An 11219-nucleotide genomic window follows, 5' to 3' on the forward strand; every position below is an offset into this window, starting at 1 on the left:
AGTCAGCTATGGGCTGTATGTTATAGTCCCATGTTAGCCCCCAGTAGTGAGATCTAACTAACCAACTCTTTTTTTTTTAACTAACCAACTCTTAACCATGTGCATAAAATGCTGTTTTCAGTGACAAATATCATCCATTCAGTAAACAGTGTCTCATGCAAAACAAACCATGGTTAATATAATAAAAGCATTATTTTGAATTGAAATTTACCTTGGTTTCATGACAGGCTGTTATTGGAAAATCACGATTGCAGTTCACTCTAGACTAAACTGTTAGCCAAGAAGAGTCACGAATTTCCCATGTCTCATTTTCGGAACGCTCCCCTCACTCCCAGGGGAGTGATTTCTGCAGGGGCAGAGTCGGTCTGATTTTCCTCCTGCTTCACTTTCAAATTGCAACATGAATAACATTATCTGAGCTTTAGTAGTGGGGGGTTCATAAAAATCGTGCTTACATTGGTACTTCAGAAAAATCTTTTATTGAAAGGCTTTGCTTTTTAAACAAATCTTTGCACGACTTCATATTTCAGCTTATTTAGCTGCATTTGTGTACAGAAGAAGGCAGAGGAGAATTGGAGGGGAAAGAGGAAGGTGACAAAGAAAGACGCAGGCATTCAGTGAGCTAGATGCCTCTCTGTTCACTACTAAAAACTACAGTCTACTTTATAATTCCCTTGAGATAGGTTTCATATAAACATGCAGTATGATGAAAAGTAACTGTGGAACATACATGAGAAATCTGACCTCCTTATAAAACATGTAATGTCTTTTAGTTTTCTCTATTCATAAACAAAAGTAAATGGTTTTCATCAGTTTATTCAATATGTAATAAAAATGGACGGAGCCCTTGTTATGTACCAAACATCATCTTTTGTGCTGAGAACATAAGAGTAAACACAAGGGACTTTATTGTCCTCAGAGAAATGACATTTATATACTAATTTTCAAAAAAAATCTCAGATGATAAGCAAAACATAGAAATGAAGTTTAAAACAAAATATAAATCAAAACTTTAGAGTTTAGCAGTTAATGACAATATTCTGTGAATGGAGATGGTATAATGTTATGCAAATTTGTATGTAAGAGTTCTATAGATAAAACTTGCCAAAAGCACACAGAAGGCAGCCTAAATGAATGGCGAGAACTACCACATCCTTGAGTGGGAAGGCTTATTACTAGATAGGCCCAGATCAATTTATGCAATTTAAATAAGTAAAATCAAAATTCCTAACAAACAGGAAAGAAAATTTCTACTGCTTTAGTGATATGCAGTGAAATATTAATTAAAGAATACTTTGGAAGGATTCATTAAATCTAAAATTACATTTGGTATAAGATACTGCTAGATATTTTTCCTACATAAATACATTTTAAAATATGCCTTTATATATGTACAAAGGTATTCAGTTCTGTTTTGTTTGGATAAATAAAAACTCAAATTTCTGTCACTAGGGGAAAATCATGATAGACCTATTTAGTGAAGTGGCATAACACCACTAAATATAAATGTAGCAGCATGAAAAAGTGTTCAAGATTATTGTTAAATGAAAAGGTAAAATTTCAGAACATTATGCATTGTGTGACATCTTTCTATAAAAATAACAATATTTTTATAATTGTGAAGAGTAACAATATTCGATTTGTATAGAAAAATTACTGAAGGACTCTATAGCCTGCAAGAACAGAGATGGGATTATTCATTTCCATAACATCAAAATTTTAACCTTTGAACACTTTTATAAATTAGAAAAATAAAAATAATTTGAAAATGTATATTAATGCATTGTCTTCATAAAGATTGGATAGATCAATTTTGCCAGTTCTGCTTTTACACCGGTTGGAACTTCTAAGCTGACTTGCTCTGGTGCTGTTAAACATTGCTATCCCAAGTAACTCCTTAAATAGTTTTTAATTAGTCTTTCCTTGGAGGAAATGTGAGCAGCTATAGATAGAGTGAATTTGTCTAAATAAAAATGATTTAAGAATTTACACTATCATGGAGTATTTGACATCCTTCTCAACAAATTTTCCTGTGAGTTTGACATTTTTCAGTTTCACTTTTTAATGGTTGTGTTTGTGCATAATTATGCTGTAAACCTCTATGATGATTTACTGGAAAATTTTTCTTTGCTTATTCTATGCATTTGTCTCCTTTACATTTTAGTCTTTTTTTAAAAAAATAATTGGTTAGAATAAGAAACGCATGTTAGTAACTGCGCTTAATTCCATTCTAGTTGAGTAGTTGCTGTATTAATTACTAGATGAAAAATGGATAATCATTTCATCTCAGAACATGATGAAAATTACAGAGTTCTTAGTCAGACTATGACGCCACATACAGGCCAAAACAAGCGGTTCAGAGATCTCACGTTCTTTCCTTTGTATTCAACCATACCTTTTTAAAAAATGGTCACAATTTGCCAACATATGTAGCACCACGTATTGGGAAAATGCGTAAGTTACCTTAGTCTGCCACAGGTCAATAAAAAATAATGGTAGTCTTTCCTAAATAGAAGGAACCAAGACTCCTTAAAATTACTCAGAAAATTAGATACAGATAATCTCTCTGTAGAAGGGGATGTAACTGAACTTAGAAAAGGTGCTGGGGGGGTTATAGGAATAGAAGGAAGCCTACAGGCCCCTCTCTTATCCACTACAGGAGTTGTCCTTTTTTCTTTGATTCAGATAATGAAAGGACTAAGTAGAACCATGGCAATGAGTAACATTTCAGTGCTTTCCAAAGCACTATGTGATTTTCTTCCACTTTACCTAACAACAAGCTGTGTCCTCTCTCTTCAAAGACCATTTTATATTAAACAAAGCTACTTACTTCCTGAGTTTTGTTCATATGCCCTAAGACCTCAGGATTTTTGTTATTGCCTTTTTTAGTCTCATAATAAATTCTTTGTGGAATAAACCTTTCCTACTGCGCAATTTCTTGACAACTTTTTGTGACATTTCTACCTAGAGTTCACAGAGCTCCTTCTAGATTATGACCAAATCCCAGGACCTCAGAATTTCATCTACAAGGGCTCCTGACATTTTTTTTCAGGCTCCATCCTCCAAATGCCAGCCTGAATCATTATGTGCATATTTCTAGACCAAAGGAGAAGTAACCTGAATGGACAGTACACTTATTTCCACAGTACATGACAAAGTGGGGTGACATTTTGATGGGATACACAAAAAAGGGAGTTGCCTCTCTCACATCAGGTGTTGCCTCTCTATGTCCTATGTTCTGGGATAGGACTCAAAGAAATCTGAGAATTCTAAGTTCAACCTGGCTTTCTAGGCCATTAGGAAGATAAATTTCTCCAGGTAGAAAGAGCGCATATACCATCGGTTCTCAACCTGTGGGTCACGGCCCTCAGGAACTATATATAAAAGGGCTGCGGCATTAGAAAGGTTGAGAACCACTGGTATATACTTTAGTTAATATTTTATTAGATCAAATTATTACTTTTAAATATTTACACACTTAGTACAATTAAGTTCATGAACTAATGCTAGAAAAATTGCTCCATACCTCCTCGATGAGTGTCATTTACCATCACCTTATGTGCACATTCACCAATAATGAATGTGCACAGATTCCAGCACCTAGTCCACCCTTCAAAGCAATTTGGAATTCTTTCTCGGGAATTCCAAGAAAGCCATCAGAACTGTCAAAGGATTATTCCTGATCTCCTGAATGTCATCAAAATGTCTTTCTTTCAATATTTCCTTTATCTTTGGGTAAAGAAAAAAGTCATTGTCATTGTGTCCAGATCAGGTGAGTAGGGAGGATGTTACAATACCATTATTTGTTTACTGGCTAAAAACTCCCTTACAAATAGTGCCATGTGAACTGGTGCATTGTTGTGATGCAAGAACCATGAGTTCTTACTGAAAATTTCAGTTCATTTTTGTCTAACTCTTTCATGCAACCTTTTCAGCACTTCCACATGCAACCTTTTCAGCATTTCCAAATAGTAAACTTGGTTCTGTCCAGTTGGCACAAATTTATAATGAATAATCTCTCTTATATCAAAAATGGTTAGCAATATCATTTTGACTCTTGATTTGGACTGACAAAACTTTTTTGGTCATGGAGAATTCCTGACTTCCGTTGTGCACTTTGATGCTTTGTTTCAGGGTCATATTGGTACACTCGGGTTTCATCACCAGTGATAATACAGCCCAAAACATTGTCTTATCTCTCCAAAATGTCTTGGCAAACTTTGACTTCCCTTTGCATTTGTTCATTGGTAAGCTCCTTCAGGACCATTTTTGTACACATGTTTCTCATGATAATATTTTCAGTTAAGGTTTTCCTAACTGTTTCCGTAATTGATGTTTACTTGGTCTTTTATGCTTCTCACAGTTATCTGACAATTTTGCTGCACTATTCGACAAATTTCTGCAATGTTTTTATCAGTTCTGCTGGTTACTTGCTGCACTGACCTTTCTTCATCAGTGATACTTTCTCTCCCCTCAAAAAAACATTTAATCCATTTGTACACTGCCATTTTCTTCATGGTATTATCCCCATAAACTTGGACTAACTTGTCCCTGATATTACTTCTACTCTTAACAAGTTTAACAAGAAATTTATGAATGTTTGTTTGCTGCACTAATTCAAGCTCCAACATGGCACACAAAACCATGCAACAATAATGAATGCGCTCAGGAAGACACTCCCACATGTCAGCATGAGCACAGTTGTGAAACACTGATATACCAAGGTTATGAAACCTTACCAAGTTGTTTTTACAGTGCTGTCAATGTAAGCTCTCAGGGGCAAGTTTGGGAACTCAATTGTCAAACCTCATCTAAGGATCTATAATTTGAGATTATTATTTGGTTTGAAAATTTTGGCATTTTAGGGCCCTGTGTTTATAGAAATTTGGAAGTGCTGAGCTCTAAAAATATGAGGCCAGGCTGCTAAACATATCCCATAGTTGAGGCAGCCACACCAGCAATATCACCAGGACTTCAGTAGATGTAGGCAGAGGCCCTAATAACTACAGCATGAAGCAGACTTTGCTGGATAGAGATTTAAACACAGTATGACCACAGTATGAAGTAGGAGCATCTTTTACCTTTCTTATCCCCCACCCTCAGTGCAGAACTTGTACAGTAATTCCAGAGAGTAGAGAAGTGGAAGAAAGAGAGAGAGAGCAAGAGAAAGAGAGAGAGATGGGAGAGAGGGAAAGGAAAGGGAAAGAAGGAAAGAAACGAAGAAACCAAGAAACCAAGGGAAGAAGGGAAAACCAATACAAAGCTCTATTGATGATCTAGCTCCCTGTGGGCCATTAGGGCTCAGGCCTGCTGGGAACTCGCTAGCAACTATGTAGAATGGGCCTTCGAATTGCTCATCTATAGCATGCTACAGAGGAGTATGTATCCATTAGCTCCCATCCTGCCAGTATTTCCTTGGTAACTCCTTTGCTCTTTCAGATATATGCATGGTCAATATGGCTGAGTAATCGCAACAGTCTGTAGAATTCCATTTGGTGGAGGCAGAGAAAGCTAGATGGAAAAGCAGCTTTTGATGTGAGGTGCTGTCAAGTTCTATCTGTATACAGCTGGTAGCCACCACACTAGCTAAAATGAAAAAGTAGACTGACAGAATGTGAGGCAGGCATCAGAGTGCCTGAAAAATGAAGCAATGGTTCCTTCAGGGAGGAAAAAGGGAAAACAACAAATGCATTCAAACTTTGCTCCAAAGGACAGGTACATTCCCACCCTGGAGGTGGAAAATATGTTGGCCTCGTAAGGTTGCAATAACAAAGTTCTACAAAATAGATGGTTTAAAACAGCATAAATCTATTCTCTCACATTACTGTAGGCTAGAAGTTCAAATTAAGATGTGAGCAGGGTTGATTCCTCTGAGGAAGACTATTCCATGCCTCCTTCCCAGCTTTTGATGACCATTGATAATTCTTAGAGATGTATCTCTTCAATCTTTATCTCAATCTTTGTAAGACATTCTCCATGTGTGTTTGTACCTTCATACGGCTTTCTATAAAAACAGTAGTCAAACTGGATTAAGGACCAACTTTGCTCTAGTATAATATTATCTTAACTAATTATGTCTATAATGATCCTATTTTCAAATAAGGTTGCATTCTGGGGTGCTGGGGGTTATAACTTTAATATGTCTTTTTTAGGAAATACAATTCAATCCACAATAGTGGATGATCCTTGTAGGCTGACAGAATTCAGAAAAAAAATGGTTCTGATGCTAAAATGGTTCTGATGCTAAAACTATGCAGGAAATTGCTGCAAAATGTTGTAAATAAAACGTTGAGTGAGAAAATGCGAATGGAGAGGTTATGTAAGGCAAAAATCAGATGATCAGAGTTTAGAATGCAACAGAGAGTGTGTGGGCTTGGTCCTACAGGGAGCCATCAAAATCCCATGTTTGCAAAGGGGAATATGGTCTATGTGTACTCTGGAAGGCTCAAGCATTAGAGATGGGGATCGATGAAGATTCAGTTAATAACTTTTTTATTTGTTATGTTTCTTTAAAATCAAGGACTATCTGCAGTCTTCTTTGTAACTTCATTTTAAGTTATGCAGTATATTTCCAGTGGCATAAATGTGTAAAAATAAATCCTCCTGAGTACTCCTGATTCAGAATCCTAGATCCCTTTTTATAAAAGAATAATAGAGAAGAGCAGCATTGCTTCTGTTTCTTAACAATATTGTATAATAATATTGCATAATATATATGCAAAGGAAAAATGAAAACGCTGAATCTTTTTAATAAAACTTTCAGTATTTTTACTCAAATACCATCAGTTGCATAGAAAATTGACATTTGAAATTTAAAACAATACTTACAGTACATAAACAAGTTTAAGTCACACAGCAAAGGTAATGTATTAGTAGTAGTATTATGTTATATTAGTAGTATACCTTTATGTTCACCTTTAAAGCTATTACAGTTTCTAAATGTATACTTCATAATCCTGGGGGAAGTCATTTGAAAAAAGAAAACTAAGAAATACCCATAGATCACCTAGTTACTCTAAATTAATTCCAGTGGGTAGACATGTGGTGTTTGATTCTAAGTGCCTTGAGTATTCCTATAGTGATAATTTGTGCTTGGCAACGTGGTGGAAACTGAACTCTGTTAGTTAAAAGGCAGGACAACAAGATCAAGCTTGACTTGATTGGCATCTTGAAGGGGACCTGACTCTCATGGGCTTTGATGTTTCTCTTCTCTTTGGCTTTCCTAAGTCGGTCTTCTCAGTTGGAAACAGGAGTGTCTGTGCTTTATGCAGGGTTTGGTTTACAAGCACTAAGAATAAGAGCAAAGAGCCAGGCTCGATGTCAAAAGACTAATCCACATGTGAGCTAGGCTTGCACAGTAAGAAGGGGGCCATCTCCATATTTTCACAGGACCAGAAACAGCAGGGCTTTGATGAGCCATTGAAAATATGGGCCTCTTGCTGGTCCCTATTCTGCTCTTGTCACAGACATTGAAGCAAGTGGGCTTGGTCAAGTCCAAAACTGGGCCTCGTGTGGTGCTCTGCCATTACACACACGTCAATAGCTGAAGATTTCCGCCTGAGAGAAAGCCATGCAAAATGGAAATTCAACATACAGCCAACAAGGGCTGCAAAAATCATGGAGAAGAATCTCTCAAGGCTTTCAGCAGCACGCTTAGGTAATTGCTTAATTGAAACTTTATTCCTGTCAATGAACCTCCCTGCAGGAATGAATCCACAATTACAAAGCAAGTTTTGATATTTCATTTCTGTTCTTTACACCAGTGGGTGAAGAATGGGCATTAATTAAAGAACAGCTACAAAACAAATTGTCCTGGAAAGGAAAAAAAGGGAGCGTATGAAAGCGAATAGCAGGGAAAAGAGGAGAAGCAACATGGAAGAATTGTCTTTTTCCTTTACCTTGCCAACAGCCAGATAAAAAATAATAATTTTAAATGAAAATAGTTTATCTTTTGTAGATAGGTAAGAGCGACAATAATTAGAGTGAATTTTAAAAATTAGTCCAAATTTTGTTATTTGCAAATCAAGTGCCTTGAGCAATTTAATTCACCCCCTCAGAGCCTCAGTTACCTATAAAACAGGGATAATAATTTCAAATTGCCTACTTTGCACGATGGTTGTAAAAATAAAGTGAGCTATTATGTGAAATACTTCATCAGAAACCAGGCTGCAAACTGCAAAGCTCTTGTAGTGGGAAACTGGCTGAATAAAGAATTAATTAAAAATAAAAAAGAATTACATTTAGTTCATTTTCAAATAGTGTAGGACAGGGAAGAAGGCAATGGAAGGTAATCAGTATGTTCCTTATTCACACTCTAACAGAACTTAATTTTTCAAACTTAGCAAATAAAAGAGAAACTCAGTTCTTTTACCATCAGTAATGAACCACGCACACACACAAAAGGATAAGCAACTTTAAGATGCTTTTGGAGCTTACATAGACAGGTCTCTAAGATAAGTAACTGCAAATAGGGTTGGGTTGAGTGTCTCATGCTAATGCTCTAATTATTAGAATATTAAGAACATAAATTTATTCTTCTCTTTGTGAATTATATTGCTGTGTAGCTCATTAGACTTATATTTCTGAAATCAACATCTTCACATAGGTCTACAAAGAAGTCAAACTCAGGTTTTAAATCATTTTCACAGCCTCACTCAATCCGTAAGCGCTTAGAGAAGGGAGCAAGAATAGAAGTTGCTTTAGAGGAATAATCACAAATGTGGCCAGCTAGGGAAAAAAAAAAGAGATTCTTAACATCTTTATTGTTTTCCTTATCCTTAGAAATATAATCATGGCCTGAATAACATAAGAATCAAATAATTCATTTAAATAACCATGTTCACATGTTTCTACCCAAGATAGAGCTAACAGGATCCCTATATAATATCCACTCTCATTTTGTGTTTTAGGAGCAAACCAGCATTATTAGTTTATAAAAATATTTTATTTGCCATTGTATGTTGTTGGTTTGCATTTCCATATGACTCATTTCTGGCCAATGACTTAAAGGGGAAGTTTTAAAGAGGTTTGACAAGAAAGGTTCCTGAGGGGATAATCGTCCTTTTCTGTTTTGTTCCCCCTTCCCTTTCTAGCTGTCTAGTAACAAAAGTGAAGGCTGGGGACCCAGTAGCTCTTTTAAATGAGGAATTACCTTGAAGAGGAAAGACATTTACTATATGATGACAGAGAAAAAATACAGATGGAGAACGAACGTGATGATTGTATGAATGTAAGGATTATAGAATCACCATTATGTGCCAGCACTGGCTTACATTCAGTTTGATTTTAGAGAAAAAAAAAATTTATTTCTTTAAAAAAATATTTAAGGCCGGCTGCCATGGCTCATACCTGTGATCCTAGCACTCTGGAAGGCCAAAGAGGATGGATCACTTGAGCTCAGGAGCTCAAGACCAGCCTAAGCAAGAGTGAGAGCCCCATCTCTTAAAATATATACATATAGCTGGGTGTTGAGGTGGGCACCTGTAGTCTCAGCTACTTGGGAGGCTGAGGAAAGAGGATCACTGGAGCCCAAGAGTGAGAGGTTGCTGTGAGCTGTGATGCCACAGCACTCCAATGCAGCAAGAAAGTGAGACTCCGTATGAAAAAAAAAAATTTTTTTTTTAAATGTAACCCACATAATCTTAACTGATGTATCCCTACTGGAATATATGTTCCCTGAAAACAAAGGTTTCTCCCCTTTTATTTAGAGTCCAGTACACAAGAAGGCCCATAATAGAAGCTTGGAGATATTTGTTGAATCTGAGTGTGTAATTCTGACCCTTTTCTTCTGATCTAGAATGCTTTCTCATTGCTAGCGTGTAACCTTCTGTCTACCTCTTTTCTTTTCCACTTTTATCACCGTAATTTTCTAAACTACTTCCTCCATTGCCCTTTTATTTTTCTTCTACCTATCTTCAAATTGACCTTGTTGTTATCATGTCCCTCTTATTTAGATGAATGTCTACTTAAATGGAAATTGAGCAAATTATAAATCCAAAGAAAATGAAAATTATTCTTCACTAGTCTCTTTTAAATTTAGTTTAAAAAGAGACCAGGATGATGGGCCACTGTATCGTTCATTAAAGATTTTTTTTCCTTTAAAAAATTATGGTTCAATCCCCCTAACTGTAAAATAATTATTTCCTGAATCATCATAAATACTTTATGCTGAAACCATGATCTAAAAACAAAACACCAATTTTCATAGTCATTGTGAATTTGATAATGTCAAGATTTGTATATTGGTTGGGTTATTGGAGCATACATTTGCAAGAGGGTCTGAAGAGCTTATGAGAACATTACAAATTCAGTTGGAGCAGAGAGATGATGCAAATGATTAAAATTCCCAATTAATCAAGACATAGGAATCAATCCCTAATTTATGAAGTAAAATAACAAATGAGAAAACTTCATAATGAAAAGGGAAATGAACTGGACGTCTTCAAGATGATTTTAAAAGAAGCATGATTCTCTTTATTCAAATTGCCAAGACCTGACCATTGTTCTGTTGTCGGTGTTATTTTTCTCAAGTTCCTAGTATAAGGAATAATGGCATGGGATGAATTGAGTTAAATTATCTCATTATAATGATATAAAAAATGAAAGAAAGAATGAGAGTCTTTTATGACAGTTTGAAATTTCAATACTATCTTTTAAAAATTTCTAGTTGCTTTTAAAATTTTCCCTCATTTTTCTTTTCTCATTTGTTTTAGTATAATGTACCTACATGAGGTGTTTCAGTATTTATAATGTTGGGTAGTAGTCCTTTGAAAATCTGTATCTCAATGTCTTTCTTCAGCTTTGAAAAATGTTTGCTAGTGTCTCTTCAACTACGATTTCAGCTTCATTCTCCCTCCCCTCCTCTTCCCTTTTACCAATATGTTACACCATTTTCACTGTCATTCATGTTTCTAATCTCTTTTCTGTGTTTTCCTTTCATTTTTTCCACCTTACTGTTTCAGTGTAGTTATTTTCTCAGGACTTGTCTCCCAGTTCACAAAATTTCCATTTTCTTATATCCAATTTGCTGTTACATTTACCCACCAAGTACTGAGTTTCAGTTATTTTGTGCTTCAATTTTAGAACTTCCATTCAATTCTTTTTATATAGTTCTATACTTTTCCAAAGGTTGTACCATCTATTTTATATTAATTGCAATGATTTTTAAAGTATATTTTATTTCCAAGATATTATCTAGGAGTCAGTTTCTAGCACCTACT

This window comes from Otolemur garnettii, unplaced genomic scaffold, assembly GCF_000181295.1.
Source record: "Otolemur garnettii isolate 467f Iridium unplaced genomic scaffold, OtoGar3 scaffold00076, whole genome shotgun sequence".
In the NCBI taxonomy this organism is placed as follows: domain Eukaryota; kingdom Metazoa; phylum Chordata; class Mammalia; order Primates; family Galagidae; genus Otolemur; species Otolemur garnettii.